This window comes from Rhinoderma darwinii, chromosome 5 (assembly GCF_050947455.1).
Source record: "Rhinoderma darwinii isolate aRhiDar2 chromosome 5, aRhiDar2.hap1, whole genome shotgun sequence".
Taxonomy (NCBI): Eukaryota; Metazoa; Chordata; class Amphibia; order Anura; family Rhinodermatidae; genus Rhinoderma; species Rhinoderma darwinii.
The window spans coordinates 104,004,865-104,020,417 of NC_134691.1; the positions used below are offsets into that span (position 1 = coordinate 104,004,865).

Consider the following 15,553-nt stretch of genomic DNA (forward strand, 5'->3'; position numbering starts at 1 on the left):
GGGGGACAAAAAAAACAAAAAAATAAACTTTCGCTCTCTCGAGTTCTGGAATATTTGATAATCTCACATATAACTCAAATTTAGAGTCTCATAAATGGGTATTGGAGAGCAGAAAATAAATGGACTTTGAGAACTCCCCGTAAAACCCTTTTTTCGCCGAGTTAATTGGGGAACACAGAAGATCGTGGGTAAAAGGTTTGTGCCACTAAAAAGAGACACCAAGTATTAAAAAGTTCTAGCCCCTCCTGTTAGCTATACCCACCCTGCAGACTGAGCTAATCAGTTTGTAGAGTAGAAATAGGAGCAACTAGGAGTAGCCAACACAATGTAAACCAAACTCTCGGTGGGTCAAAACAAGAGTAGCCAGTAAAACCAGTAGATGCACTGACAAAAGTAAAAAATAACTGAGTAGGAGCTGTGTCCCCTAATGAACTTCACAAGAAAAGTATTTTACGGTAAGTACTCTTCTCGCTCATGTCATTGACACAGGACTTCCTAGAAACGTAGTCCCCAGGGAGGTAAAAAAAAATATATATTGCACAACCAGTCTAATCCACTGCTGCCTACAGAACCTAGCGACCAGGAAAAACATCTGAGAATGCAAAAGATGTGCACCTTATAGAGCAGAGTAAGGTGTGGAGAGAAACCAGGTAGGGGCACAATGCCACTGTAGAGCAAAGGCCCAATGGCACATCAGCCCAACAAGCCCATACAGGACTGGAGAAATAAGCGGTCAGTCGGAAGGGTGAAAAAGCTTTGTATGTCATCCGGTAAGAGGACGTGGAGAGTCAAACTAACAAGGAGACAGACAGATAGGTCCAAAGAGCTGTGACCACATCCAGAAGCAGAAGAGAGCAAGGGAACGGGACAGAGAACGGCAGGAAGAAAACTGCCAGCTTAGACACACGTCAGCTGGAAGAGAGATCTCAGGCAGAAGTTTAAAAGGAGATGATGGAAAAGATGGGGATGTATGGGCACCACTATGTATGAAAGAAATCTATATGGGGTTAAATTCCAAAAATTCAGTGTAAATAGTAAACGTTAATTAACCCCTTAATGACCGGGCCTGAAAAGACCTTAATAACCAAGCCAGATTTGTTAAATCTGGTATGTCTGACTTTATCAGAGAATAACTCTGCGAAAGTTTTGAATATCCAAGTAATTCTGACATTCTTTTTTCGTCACATGTTGTACTTTATTTTAGTGGTAAAAGTAGACTGATACGATTTGCGGAAATTAATTAAAAAATGGAAGAAATTTTGTAAAAATTATCATTTTTCCCTATTTTTAACTGCAATATGTCACATATGTACATACATACTGTACAATTTTTTTTATTAAATATATATTTCCATCGCTTTACTCTATTTTGGCAGCACTTTTGAAAAAAAAATTTTTTTTTTTGAGCAATTTAGAAGACTTACATGTTTAGTAATAATTTTATACATTTTGAAGTACATTTTGTTTTCCTGCACCAAGCCAGGTTTTCATAGGCTCATAGGTGTCAGAATGGTGGAAACCCACACAAGTGACACCATTTTGAAAACTACACCCCTTAAGGTATTTATTAAGGGGTGTTGTAAGTATTTTGACCCCACAGTTTTTTTGTAAGAATTCATGCAAAGCAGGTGTAAAAAAATATAATTTCACTTTTTTCATAAAAGTATCACTTTGAAGACCGCTTTGTAAAGCGACCATGAGAATGAAGAAACACACCCCAAAATCTATCACCCTGTTTCTCCTGTTTTCAAAAATGCCCCCATTGTGGCCCTAATGCGTTGCCTGGACACACGGCAGGGACTGAAAGGAAGGGGGCACCCGGAGGCTTTCAGGACACACGTTTTGCTTGAAAATGTTTCAGGACCCATTACACATTTATAGAGGCACTGAGCTGCCAAAAAGATAGAAACTCCCAATAAATGACCCCATTTTGAAAACTAGACCCCTTAAGGTATTCATCTAGGTGTGTACTAAGTATTTTGACCCCACAGTTTTCGCAGGAAGTAATGCAAAGAAGGTGGAAAGAAAATTTTATTTCACTTTTTTTCACAAATGCGTCATTTTAAGGTCAGATTTCTTGTACAGAGGACATGAGAATAAGGAAATGCACCAGAAAATGTATCACCCTGTTTCTCCTGTGTTCAAAAATATCCCCATTGTGGCCCTAATGTGTTTCCTGGACACACGGCAGGACCCAAAAGGAAGGGAGCACCCGGAGGCTTTCAGGACACACATTTTGCTTGAAAATGGGAGGATTCTACTTTTCTAGATTGAGAAATATATGTCCCTAACAGTTTCTACACCCTATGACTATGTCGTGCTAAGAAAGCAGCTGTCCTGAAATCATGTCAGTCCATAGATATTATGTATATCAACCCGCTCTGATATATAGTAAGTTAGAGTGGGAAAATGTATTAAACTGTTGGCGGAAAAAGGCAATATATCCAAAAAAAGAGGAGGAAGAATGTATCCAGCTATGTGGAAAACTAGAGCATGTTCACAGGATGAAAGAAAATTTGTAGGGCTGTAATGACTTTATTATTCAAAGTGACTGGTCATACGACGTCTCTTTAGCTCAATCAATCCCTATATAAGGGACGAATGTGCCAAGTGACGCGGTACACCATAACAAGCCCCTGCCCGGCAAGGTAGGAACCGCCATGTGCACAAAACAACCAATCACCTGTAGAATATATAAAGGGGCAGTGTCCCACACCGTATGTATAGATACAGTAAAGGACCACTACTCCCCAAATTAACCGCTTCCCGACCGCCCACTGTATATTCACGTCGGCACTTGCTGGGCTCTGTGCAGTGCCGACGTGAATTCACGGTGGGTGTTAAAAGCGCGATCCGGGTGTCTCAGAGTAGCGCTGACACCCGGATCGCGCTGTTATCACCTACCTCTGTTCCCGGAGATATGATCGGGACCTGATTAGTTCAGGTCCCGGTCATGTGATCGCAGGGAAAGTGTGTTGTAGCAACGAACTGGAAAGTTTGTTGCTATAACAAACTGGAAAGTTTGTTGCTACAACAAACTTTCCCGGGGACCGATTGCGGGTGCTGCAGTCGATTATAAGGCAGAACCGGGGGCCATACAACGGCCCCCAGGTCTGCCATGCACAGCAGCCTATGAGAACCAGCTGGATGCTGGTTCTCATTAGCTTCCTGTCAGTGTGACTCAGCATCACACTGACAGTTTATAATACGTTACACTACCTAGGTAGTGTAATGTATTAAAGCAGCGATCAGTGCTGACAGGCTTCAAGTAAAACAAGTAAAAAATAAAGTAATAAAAAAAGTTTTATAAAAGTGTAAAAACAAGTTATAAAAGTTACAAAAAAAAATAATGCTTTTTTTCCTATAATAAGTCTTTTATTATAGGAAAAAAATGAAAATGTTAAAAAAAAGTACACATATTTGGTATCACCGCGTTCGTAACGACCCAAACTATAAAACTATAATATTTTTTTTCCCGCACGGTGAACACCGCAAAAAAAATAATTAAAAAATAATGTCAGAATCACTTTTTTTTGGTCATCAACCCTCCCAAAATATAGAATAAAAAGTGATCAAAAAGTCGCATGTACCCCAAAATAGTACCAATAAAAACTACAACCCGTCCCGCAAAAAACAAGCCCTTACACCGCTTTTTTGACGGAAAAATATAAAATTATGGCTCTCAGAATATGGTGACAAAAAATAAATCATTTTATCAAAGTGATTTTATTGCGCAATCGCCACAAAACATAAAAAACCTCTATACATATGGTATCGCCGTAATCGTACCGACCCGCAGAATAAAGTAAAATGTCATTTATACCGCACGGTAAATACTGTAAAAAAAAAAAAAATACAAAAAACATTGTCAGAATTTATGTTTCTTTGTCACTTTGCTTCCAAAAAAATCTAATAAAAAGTGATAAAAATCACATGTACCCTAAAATGGTACTAATGAAAAGTACAGATTGTCCCGCAACAAATAAGCCCTCACACAGCTCCGTTGGAGAAAAAATAAAAAAGTTCTGGCTCTCAGAATATGGCGATGCAAAATGTGCAGAGTGTTCCAAAAGCGGATAGGATCGGGCGCCATTTATCAGTGCGACACCGGCCACATATCTGCAAATTATTTATGTACCCCATTATTATACCCTGTTATTATGCCCTGATGTACTCTGCCCAATTTACACATACCCCCACATCATAAACTGAAATACCAGCAAAACCCCAAACAGAACAGTTACCAAGCAAAATCTGCGCTCCAAAAGCCAAATGGCGTTCCCTCCCTTCTGAGCCCCACAGCGCGCCCAAACACCAGCTTACGTCCACATATATGACATTTTATATGCGGGAGAACCCGCTCAACATTGTATGAGGTATTTGTCTTCAGTGGCACAAACTGGGCACAATATATTGTGCATTAAAATGGCATATCAGTGGAAAATTGTAATTTTCACTTTGCACCATCCGCTGCGCATTAACGCCTTGGCGCACCACGACTTAATAGCATGTCGTGGTGCGAGGGGTTATATATGGAGCCAGCTCATGCGCTGCGCACGCTCCATATTCTGCAGGTGTCCGCTGTGTATTACAGCTGACACCCGGGACTAACGGACAGGAACAGCGATCGCGCTGTTACAGGAGCCTGTAAAATGACATTATACTGCAATACATTAGTATTGCAGTGTATTGTACCAGCGACCTAATGATCGCTCGTTCCAGTCCCCTAAAGGGACTTTTGGGAGGTTTCCACTGTTTTGGTACCTCAGGGGCTTTGCATATGCGACAAGACACCCGAAAACCATTCCAGCTACATTTGAGCTCCAAAAGCCAAATATTGTACCTTCCCTCCTGAGTACTGCCGTGGGTCCAAACAGCAGTTTATTACCACATATGGCGTATTGCTGTAATCAGGACAAATTGCTTTACAAATGTTGGGGTAATTTTTCTCCTTTATTCATTGTAAAAATTAAACATTTCTATGTTTTTTCAGAAAAAAGTAGATTTTCATTTTCACGGCCTAATTCCACTAAATTCAGCAAAAAAACTGTGGGGTCAAAATGCTAACTATACCCCTAGAAAAATTCCTTGAGGGGTGTAGTCTTCAAAATGGGGTCAGTTTTGGGGGGATTCCACTGTTTTGCTTACTCCAGGGCGTTGCAAACGCGACATGGCACTGAAAACCAATCCAGCAAAATCTGTGCTTCAAAATCCAAATGCCGCTCCTTCCCTTCTGAGCTCGGCCGTGGGTCCAAACAGCAGTTTAGTACCACATATGGGGTATTGGGGGAATCGGGAGAAGTAGCTTTACAAGTTCTGGGGTGCTTTTTAATCTTTATTCCTTGCAAATATTTTTTTAAAATATTTTTTTCAGAAAAAAAAGTAGATTTTCACTTTCACAGACAAACTCCAATAAATATAGCAAAATACCTGTGGGGTCAAGATGCTAACTGTACCCCTAGATAAATTCCTTGAGGTGTGTAGTTTCCAAAACCGTCTCACTTTTGGGGGATTTCCACTGTTTTGGCACCACAAGACCTCTTCAAACCTGACATGGTGCCTAAAATATATTCTAAAAAAAGGAGGCCCCAAAATCCACTAGGTGCTACTTTGCTTCTGAGGCCTGTGTTTCAGTCCATTATCACACTAGAGCCACGTGTGGGATATTTCTAAAAACTGCAGAATCTGGGCAATAAATATTGAGTTGCATTTCTCGGGTAAAACCTTCTGTGTTACAGAATTTTTTTTATTACAAATGAATTTCAGCAAAAAAAAGAAAATTTGTAAATTTCACCTGTACTTTTGCTTTAATTCCTGTGAAGCGCCTAAAGGGTTAAGAAACTTTATGAATGCTGTTTTGAATACTTTGAGGGGTGCAGTTTTTAATATGGGGTGATTTATGGGGTCTATCTAGTACATAAGGCCCTCAAAGCCACTTTAGAACTGAACTGGCCCCTGTAAAAATAGCCTTTTGAAATTTTCTTGAAAATGTGAGAAATTGCTGCTAAAGTACTAAGCCATGTAACGTCCTAGAAAAATAAAATAATGTTCAAAAAACAATGCAAATATAAAGTAGACATATGGAATATGTAAAATAGTAACTATTTTGTGTGGTATTACGATCTGTTTTACAAGCAGATACATTTAAAATAAGAAAAATCATAATTTTTGCAAATTTTCTCTACATTTTGGTGTTTTTCACAAATAAGCAATGAATTTATTGATCAAATGTTTCCACTAACATAAAGTACAATATGTCACGAGAAAACAATCTCAGAATCGCTTGGATAGGCAAAAGCATTCCAGAGTTATTAACACATAAATTGACACGTCAGATTTGAGAAAATGGGGCTGGTCATGAAGGTCAAAATGAGCTCGGTCTTGAAAGGGTTAATGTCGCTATTTCTAGAAGTATTGTCGGGTGTAAGAGGTCCACCAAAAACTCGAACAAAACTGTAATAAAGCCCATAGTGTATTGATAAGGACAAAACAGGGACTTGTGCATAGACCAGGGTTGGAAGGACAAGCGGAACAATAATATCGTGACTCACTTCGCTGTCCTCGTTTGCTGCAGACCCGACACCGTTTTTTTGGGTATTTTTGGTTAGATGTTGAAGGGATGGGGTGTAAAAAATGTTTTTCAACAAGTCGGTGTACATCCTCTGACTCATGGACTACGCTCTGGTCTGCAAATTGAAATAGGAGATCTTCAATCACTTTCTCCTGAAATTCAAATAATGTCGCCCTGCCCGCTGATTTTTTTGTACAGGACAAATGCGTTCTGCATCGCAACCTGAATTTGTTATAGCCGATGACACACACAGGCTTTTGTCTATCTGCAGAGGCCCCACGTTCTCTAATAGTTGCTGTTGCACTTGAATGGACAGTGCTAATCATGTAGACGTCCTTGCGGTCACGAAATTTTAAAGCCAGCATCTTCTCAATTTGAAAAGTGCATGACTCCCCCTTTCGTAGTTTTTTATCCACAAGTTGACGTGGGAAACCTTTGCGATTCCTGCGTATTGTGCCACAGGCTCCGGTGTTGGCACAATGAAGGGCGCTAAACAATGGAACACTGGTATAAAAACTGTCCGTGTATACATGATACCCCTTGTGTAGGAAAGGGCCAATTAAATCCCACACAATCTTACCAGTGGTACCAATATTTGGAGGGCACCCTGGTGGATTAAATTCACTGTCTTTACCCTCGTAGATCTTAAATGCACATGTGTAGCCAGTAGTGCTTTCACATAACTTGTAGATCTTTACCCCGTATTTTGCACTTTTTGAGGGTATGAATTGACGGAATGAGAGACGCCCTTTGAAATTTGTGGGATTCCACAACCTGGCATAAGGTGACGAAGGCTTATTGGCAATGTACTGCCTGGCATACAAATTTATTTCCTGCACAAAATGTTCCAAAACTTGGTCCGTAATAAAAATATTAAAATAATTTAGTGGTGAAAAATTACTGACATTGGGACTTATGCCAGGAGTAGCAATAAAGTCATTTATGGTGGGAGAAAATAAACTCGTGGGTTCCCACACTAAATCGGTTTGGTGGGGTTGTGCAATTTCAGGGGCTGCACTTTGAACGGACGTTGTGGCAACTGCACCGTCTCCCATATCACTGGTGCTGGGTCTCATATCCATAGAATCCCTTGAAGCGACACTTTCGCTGTCGCTTTCAAGTAAGGCTGGGTTCACACGACCTATTTTCAGACGTAAACGAGGCGTATTATGCCTCGTTTTAAGTCTGAAAATAGGGCTACAATACGTCGGCAAACATCTGCCCATTCATTTGAATGGGTTTGCCGACGTACTGTGCAGACAACCTGTCATTTACGCGTCGTCGTTTGACAGCTGTCAAACGACGACGCGTAAAAATACAGCCTCGTCAAAAGAAGTGCAGGACACTTCTTTGGACGTTTTTGGAGCCGTTTTCTCAGACTCCAATGAAAACAGCTCCAAAAACGGACATAAAAAACGCAGCGAAAACCGTGAGTTGCTCAAAAAACATCTGAAAATCCGGGTCTGTTTTCCCTTGAAAACAGCGCCGTATTTTAAGACGTTTTTGGTCACTACGTGTGCACATACCCTAAAAGCTCAACTTCAGATGCAGAATCCGTATCTGAGCATAGCATCTGATAGGCTTCCTCAACGCTGTATCGTCTGGCAGCCATAATGATAATACAGTCTAAACCGCAAATAATAAATGGAACTAGCGGTTTCAAATTTTTTTTTATCAACTCATCAACTAAGAACACTAAAAGAATTAAACTTTTTTTTTTTTTTTTATTGTTTTACGTTTTTTTTTTTTTCAAACCTAAACCTAAACCCTACGCCTAACACAAACCGTAAACCCAAGCCCAGAACAGCACCCTACGCCGTCTAAGGCCCCATGCACACAAACGTGTTTTTGCGGCCGCAATTCCCCCGAAAATCCACAGGAGAATTGCGGCCCCATTCTTTTCTATGGGGCCATGCACACGACCGTAGTTTTTGCGGTCCTTGCACGGCCCGGGAGCCCGGACCGCAGAAAGAACGGGCATGTCTTATTACGGCCCTGTTCTGCGATCCGGGCTCATTGAAAACAATGGTGGCGGCCATGTGCATGTCCCGCGACTTGCGGGCGGCCTGCGGCTGACAGTCCGCAGCCGGCCGACCCGAAAATCACGGCCGTGCACACGGCTACGGTCGTGTGCATGAGGCCTAACAGCGTACACGCCGTCTAACAGCGTACTCTAAAATGAAAGTCGTTTATAGTACGATTTAGTATATACAGTAAATGTATATATATATATATATATATATATATATATATATATATATATATATATATATATATATATACTATAAAATACTGAAAAAAATGTGTTTTTTTTTAATAAACTGTGTGTGAGGAACAAGTGATTTTGTGAGGGGACACTGACACACTTGTATCGGTTTCTCTCCACAGCTAGAACAGTGAGGAGAAACAGATACATGTTTTTACTTTTATTTTACAGTAGTGATCACTATGATTGGATCTCATAGTGATCACAAAAGATGAGGAACCAATACTATTGGCTCCTGATCACTGCTCTAAGAACAGAGCTGCTAGCAACAGCTCGTTCTTAGAGCAGGAGCTGTCATTTAGACACTCCCGGCGGCTCTGTACGCAGTAACAGCATGTGACCGCTGTGATTGGCTGTCACAGCGGTCACATGCTGTTACGACGAAATCGGCAGGTCCTGATGGCTGCACTAAGAACCGGACCTGTTACTTACAGCCGGTTTTTAGTGCAGATTTCACCAGGGTGCCGTTAAACCCCCTCTACTACAGCGACGCCAAAAGGCGTCGCTGTAGACTGAGTACCTGCACCGCCTGACGTCAAAAGACGGTGGGCGGTCGTTAAGGGGTTAATAAATGTATAGTCCTGCCTAGAAAATGTGCTGTTCGGCAGTTCATTAATAATAAGCAAATTTAACCCCTGGAGGACGCTGCCCTGTAGTTACAGGGCTGCAGAAACGCGTTGGGACGTTGCTTTACTGTGGTAACCAGACCACATCTACATTTGCTTAGGTCCCCTGTGCACAGGGCCGCCATCAGGGGGGTATTAGGGGTACTAGTGTAGGGGGCCCGGCCAAAGTTAATTGAAAGGGGGGCCCGGCAAGTGCCGCGACTTGCCTTTGGTAGAAAAAAACAGGCCTCTGCAATGGAGCCTGTTTTCACCAAAACAATGTCGTGAGCTGCGGGCCCCCCTCTCATCACCGCCGCGAAACACCGGTTGCGCGCGAACGACCGCTTAAATATATGGGAGGCGGTTTTGGACACTTTTTTGGTGCTGATTCTGACGCAGTGTCCGAGTCAATATCAAGGCCCAAAAACTCTGTGAACTGGGCCTTATTGTTAGGGCTTATTCAGACCAACGTGTAATACGTCCGTGCAACGTGTGTGATTTTCACGCGCCTCGCACGGACCTATGTTACTCTATGGGGCCGTGCGGACTGTCAGTGATTTTCATGCAGCGTGTGTCCGTTGCGTAAAACTCACGACATGTCCTATATTTGTGCGTTGTTCGCGCATCACGCACCTATTGAAGTCAATGGGTGCGTGAAAATCCCGCCCAGCACTTCCGCAGCCGTATAAACTATGAATGAAAACAGAATAGCACCACGTGCTACAAACATACAAACAGTGTCATAATGATGGCGGCTGCGCGAAAATCACGCAGCCGCGCATCATACGCTGCTGACACACGGAGCTGTTATGGACCTTTTGCATGCGCAAAACGCCACGTTTTTGCGCACGCAAAAAGCACACGCTTGTGTAAATCCGGCCTTAGGGTAGGAACACACTAGGCATGAACGCTGCAGATTTTATGCAACACATTTTATTGTGGAAAATCCGCAGCGTATCACAGTCGCAGCAGAGGGGATGAGATTAGAACAAATCTCATCCACACGCTGCAAAAATAATGGACCTGCAGTGTGGCTTTTTAAGCCGCAGCATGTCAATGTATTCTGTGTAATCGCCGCTCCTCTGTTGCGGAAATGCTGCGGTTCTGCCGCAAAAATCAAATGAGAAAAAAAAAGGTACTTTTTTACAATTTATAAAAAAGTTTAGACTTGCCCCGGCCGTAGTCCTGGTGACGCGATCCTCTATTCTTAGCGCAGCCCGGCCTCCTGTCATGACGTTTCATCCCATGTGACTGCTGCAACGGTCACATGGTCTACAGCGTCATCCCAGGAGGCGGGGCTACGTTCAGAAGAGAGAGATGCGTCACCAGGACTACGGCCAGGGCAAGGCTAAACTTTTTTTTCCCTGTAAGATTCCCGCAGCTGACATGCCTCACGAAACCTGCGCCACTATTTGGTGCGGTTTTGCTAGCAAAATTCCCTGCGGCTACCGGGGCGGATAAGCTGTGGAGTTTTACTCAGCATATCCGCCTAGTGTGTCCCTTATGATGTCGCTCCTGGAGCTGCTGCCTGTCTCTAAATAGGCAATTGGTCCAGTAGAATTTGGAATTATTTTTTTTTTGTGAACCAGCTTAAAAAAATACAAAACTTTTGTGTTAGGGCCTGTTCACATCACCGTTCGCTTCCGCTTCGGGGTTCCGTCTGAGGTTTCCGTCGGGTGAACGCCGCAACGGAAAGTGACAGCACAGCTTCCGTTTCAGTCACCATTGATCTCAATGGTGACGGAAACATCGCTAATGGTTTCCGTTCGTCACCGTTCCGGCAGGTTTTCGGACGGAATCAATAGCGTAGTCAACTGCGCTAATGCTGACGGAAACGGAAGCTGTGCTGTCACTTTCCGTTGCGGGGTTCACCCGACGGAAACCTCAGACGGAACCCTGGAACGGAAGCGAACGGTGATGTGAACAGGCCCTAACACAAAAGTTTTGTATTTTTTTAAGCTGGTTCACAAAAAAAAATAATTCAAAATTCTACTGGACCAATTGCCTATTTAGAGACCGGCAGCAGCTCCAGGAGCAACATCATAAGGGACACACTAGGCGGATATGCTGAGTAAAACTCCACAGCTTATCCGCCCCGGTAGCCGCAGGGAATTCCGACAGCAAAACCGCACCAAATAGTGGCGCAGGTTTCGTGAGGCATGTCCGCTGCGGGAATCCTGTAGGGAAAAAAAAGTTTAGACTTGCCCCGGCCGTAGTTTAGGTGACGCATCTCTCTCTCTTCTGAACGTAGCCCCGCCTCCTGGGATGACGCTGTAGACCATGTGACCGCTGCAGCAGTCACATGGGATGAAACGACAGGAGGCCGGGCTGCGCTAAGAATAGAGGATCGCGTCACCAGGACTACGGCCGGGGCAAGTCTAAACTATTTTATAAATGTAAAAAAGTGCCTTTTTTTTTTCTCATTTGTGATTTTTGCGGCAGAACCGCAGCATTTCCGCAACAAAGGAGCAGCGATTCCACAGAATAAATTGACATGTTGCGGCTTAAAAAGCCACACTGCAGGTCCATTATTTTTGCAGCGTGTGAATGAGATTTGTTCAAATCTCATCCACTCTGCTGCGACTGTAATACGCTGCGGATTTTCCACAATAAAATGTGTTGCATAAAATCCGCAGCGTTCATGCCTAGTGTGTTCCTACACTAAGGCCGGATTTACACAAGCGTGTGCTTTTTGCGTGCGCAAAAACGTGGCGTTTTGCGCATGCAAAAGGTCCATAACAGCTCCGTGTGTCAGCAGCGTATGATGCGTGGCTGCGTGATTTTCGCGCAGCCGCCATCATTATGACACTCTGTTTGTCTGTTTGTATCACGCGGTGCTTTTCGGTTTTCATTCATAGTTTATACTGCTGCGGAACTGATGGGCAGGATTTTCACGCACCCATTGACTTCAATGGGTGCGTGATGCGCGAACAATGTACAAATATAGGACACGTCGTGAGTTTTACGCAGCGGACACACGCTGCATGAAACTCACGGACAGTCTGCACGGCCCCGTAGAGTAACATAGGTCCGTGCGAGGCGCGTGAAAATCACGCGCGTTGCACGGATGTATTACACGTTTGTCTGAATAAGCCCTAACAATAAGGCCCAGTTCACAGAGTTTTTGGGCCTTGATATTGACTCGGACACTGTGTCAGAATCAGCACCAAACAACTTCCAAAACCGCCTCCCATTGATTTAATCTGTCGCGGAAAAAAGAAAAATCAGCACGTCCTTTCTTGCTGCGGTTCCGCCTCTGACCTCCCATCGAAATCAATGGGAGGCAGAAAATGCATTTTTCCCTGCGTTTTTTGTCTGCTGTCCTCAATCGCCGCGGGCAAAAAACGCGGCAAGATAGTGTGGGCAGGTCAAAATCTGCTTCAAAATTCGGTGCGCGGTTCCAGGCGGTCGCGGGTGCGCATGCGCGGGAGTTTGCAGGTGCGCGCGATCGGTCGCACGGGCAGCAGTGTTTGACGGCCCCCATGCTACCCAGGGCCGCCATCAGGGGGGGTATTATGGGTACTGATGTGAGAGGCCCGGCCAAACCTAATTGAAAGGGGGGCCCGCAGCTCACGACATTCTTTTGGTGAAACAAACAAGCTCCATTGCAGGGGCCTGTTTTTTTTTCTACCAAAGGCAAGTCGCGGCAGTTGCCGGGCCCCCCTTTCAATTAGGTTTGGCCGGGCCTCTCACATCAGTACCCATAGTACCCCCCCTGATGGCGGCCCTGGGTACCATGATATAGTGCTGGACGGAGTACCGTTAACAGGCGGTGCCACGGTAGGGGGGACCAAAAAATTTAGCTGTAGGGGGCCCTGAAACTCCTGATGGCGGCCCTGTCTGTGCATGTCCAGAGTGTGGCACGTCTGTTTCTATGTGCATACAGTACATTTCAAGGAGGCTTGTTTACCTTTGCATCGCTATGGCAAGTGATTGAGGAGCACTACTGCTACCCCTGTCTTGTGTCATATCGATTGAAAGGTTTTTCAATATCACCTGTTTCCTGACACTTATCAGGGACGTGGATCTGTGTGCCTACGCCTACACTCAGTACTTTTGGCATTTAGTGCCCTATTTTTAATACTATACGAATAAAACTACTTTTAACGTTTTTCTAGGCAGGACTATAAATCTATATGTGGTGCTGCAGTGACATGCAAAAAATATGCATACTAGGAGAGAGGCAAAGGCACATGTACAAAATTGCGCACCCAAAATAATAAGAAAGGGATACGAAAAAACAATAATGAAAAGACCAAAACTTTATTATACACTACATACAAAATATAAAATCATTTAAAAAACAGAGCGAATCCGCAAACCTGTAAAAATGAAACCGGAAGCAAACCACAGACAGAAATCTCAAATCGGATTCCAAATGGGACAATATGAGCCAATATCAGAAGAATACAATACAATAGCCGTATAAATGTATTATGTGTAACTAGTAAACCTGTAGGGTAACCACATGCTGAACCACACAAGAATACAAAGTGTAAGATAATGTCTATACTCCAATGAGGGGAAACTATAGCCACACAAATATGAAAAAAATATATATTTGTACAGCACTGACCACTCGTCGTCACAAGCAGGACGGTCCTAGGCACAATAAGCGTATGCTATTGGATCTAAAGAGAAATGATCATGATAGAGAAAGTAGATACATTGATAGTGAATGCATTCACCCCTGACTAAGCTGCTCCTAGAGGCAGCAATACACGTGGGGCCGTCTGTCCTTATTCCACAGCCTATTTGGGTCACGTATCAATTTTCTCTATCATGGTCATTTCTCTTTAGATCCAATAGCATCCGCTTATTGTGCCTAGGACCCTACTGCTTGTGACGATGAGTGGTCAGAGCTGTACCCGCCTATTGCAGATCGATTCACCTAGCAAATATATATTTTTTCATATTTGTGTGGCTCAGGGGCGTAGCTAAAGGCTCATGAGCCCGGGTGCAAGAATTCAGCTTGGGCCCCCCTACCACTCCCCAACACCACCATCATTATCATCAGACCCCTGTGCGTGCCTATGCCCAGACGCTTTGCCCAACAGCCCCCATAGTATAATGCCCCCACACAGTATAATGCTCCCATAGCTGCCCCCACACAGTATAATGCCCCCCCATAACAGCCCCATACGGTATAATGCTCCACATATCAGCCCCCATTCAGTATAATGCCCCCATCTTATCAGCCCCCATGCCATATCTGCCCCCATGCAGTATAATTCCCCCCACACAATATCAACCCCCCCATACAGTATAATGCCCCCATATGTGCATAATAAAAAAAATAGCAAAATTACTTACCTATCCCCGTTCCCACGCCGGGTGCAGGATCCTTCGCCTCCTCCGGTCTGTGCTATGAGTGACTCAGCGCAGACAGGCGCGATGATGTCGCTACATCCCGCCTGCCTGCATCGAGCCGCTCAGGGCACAGTGAATGCTGGATCAAGGAGATGCCAGCTCCTTGCTCCAGGATTGAATGGAACCGGGACCTCGGTGAGTGACTCGCGACCCCCCGGAGGTCTTCACACGAACCCCCAGGGGGACGCGACCCACAGTGTAGGTATGTCACGATACCAAAATTTGGACTTTGATACCGATACTTCGTTTACAGTAATAAAAAAAAAAAAGTTATTTCGTTTTCTAATGTGAGGCGCAAGGTGCGATGATGAATTTTGAATTTGCCTCACATTAATAGTAATTAATCCCGTCATGTTTCTCAGTCATAATGGGTTAATGTGTAAGGTACATGATAGGGTTAATTACTATTAATGTGAGGCACATGGAGGTTAAATTCATCACACCTTGTGCCCTACAATAAGTGATAGAAAGCAGTTTATTTTATTTTTTTACAGCGTACACATCACAAATAATGCAAAAAAAATCGTTGTGCAGGTTATTACGGCCGCGCCAATACCCAATATGTGTATATTTTATGTATTGAGACTTATTTTAATGTTTATTGTAAAAAAGGTGAATGTGTGTTTTTTTTATTTAACATTACTTTGTTTTTACTTTATTTTTAAACTTTAATGTACTGGCATATATCAGATATGTGCCAGTACATTAGCCTGTGTACAGATAGCACACAGGCAGTTGTTA

The 15,553-nt window shown here is 43.5% G+C and overlaps 1 protein-coding gene across 3 annotated transcripts in view; it reads right to left on the minus strand.

Moving 5' to 3' along the window:
- GREB1L (GREB1 like retinoic acid receptor coactivator) overlaps positions 1–15,553 on the minus strand; it is a 203,514-nt gene that overhangs the window by 34,224 nt on the left and 153,737 nt on the right. The window lies entirely within an intron of this gene.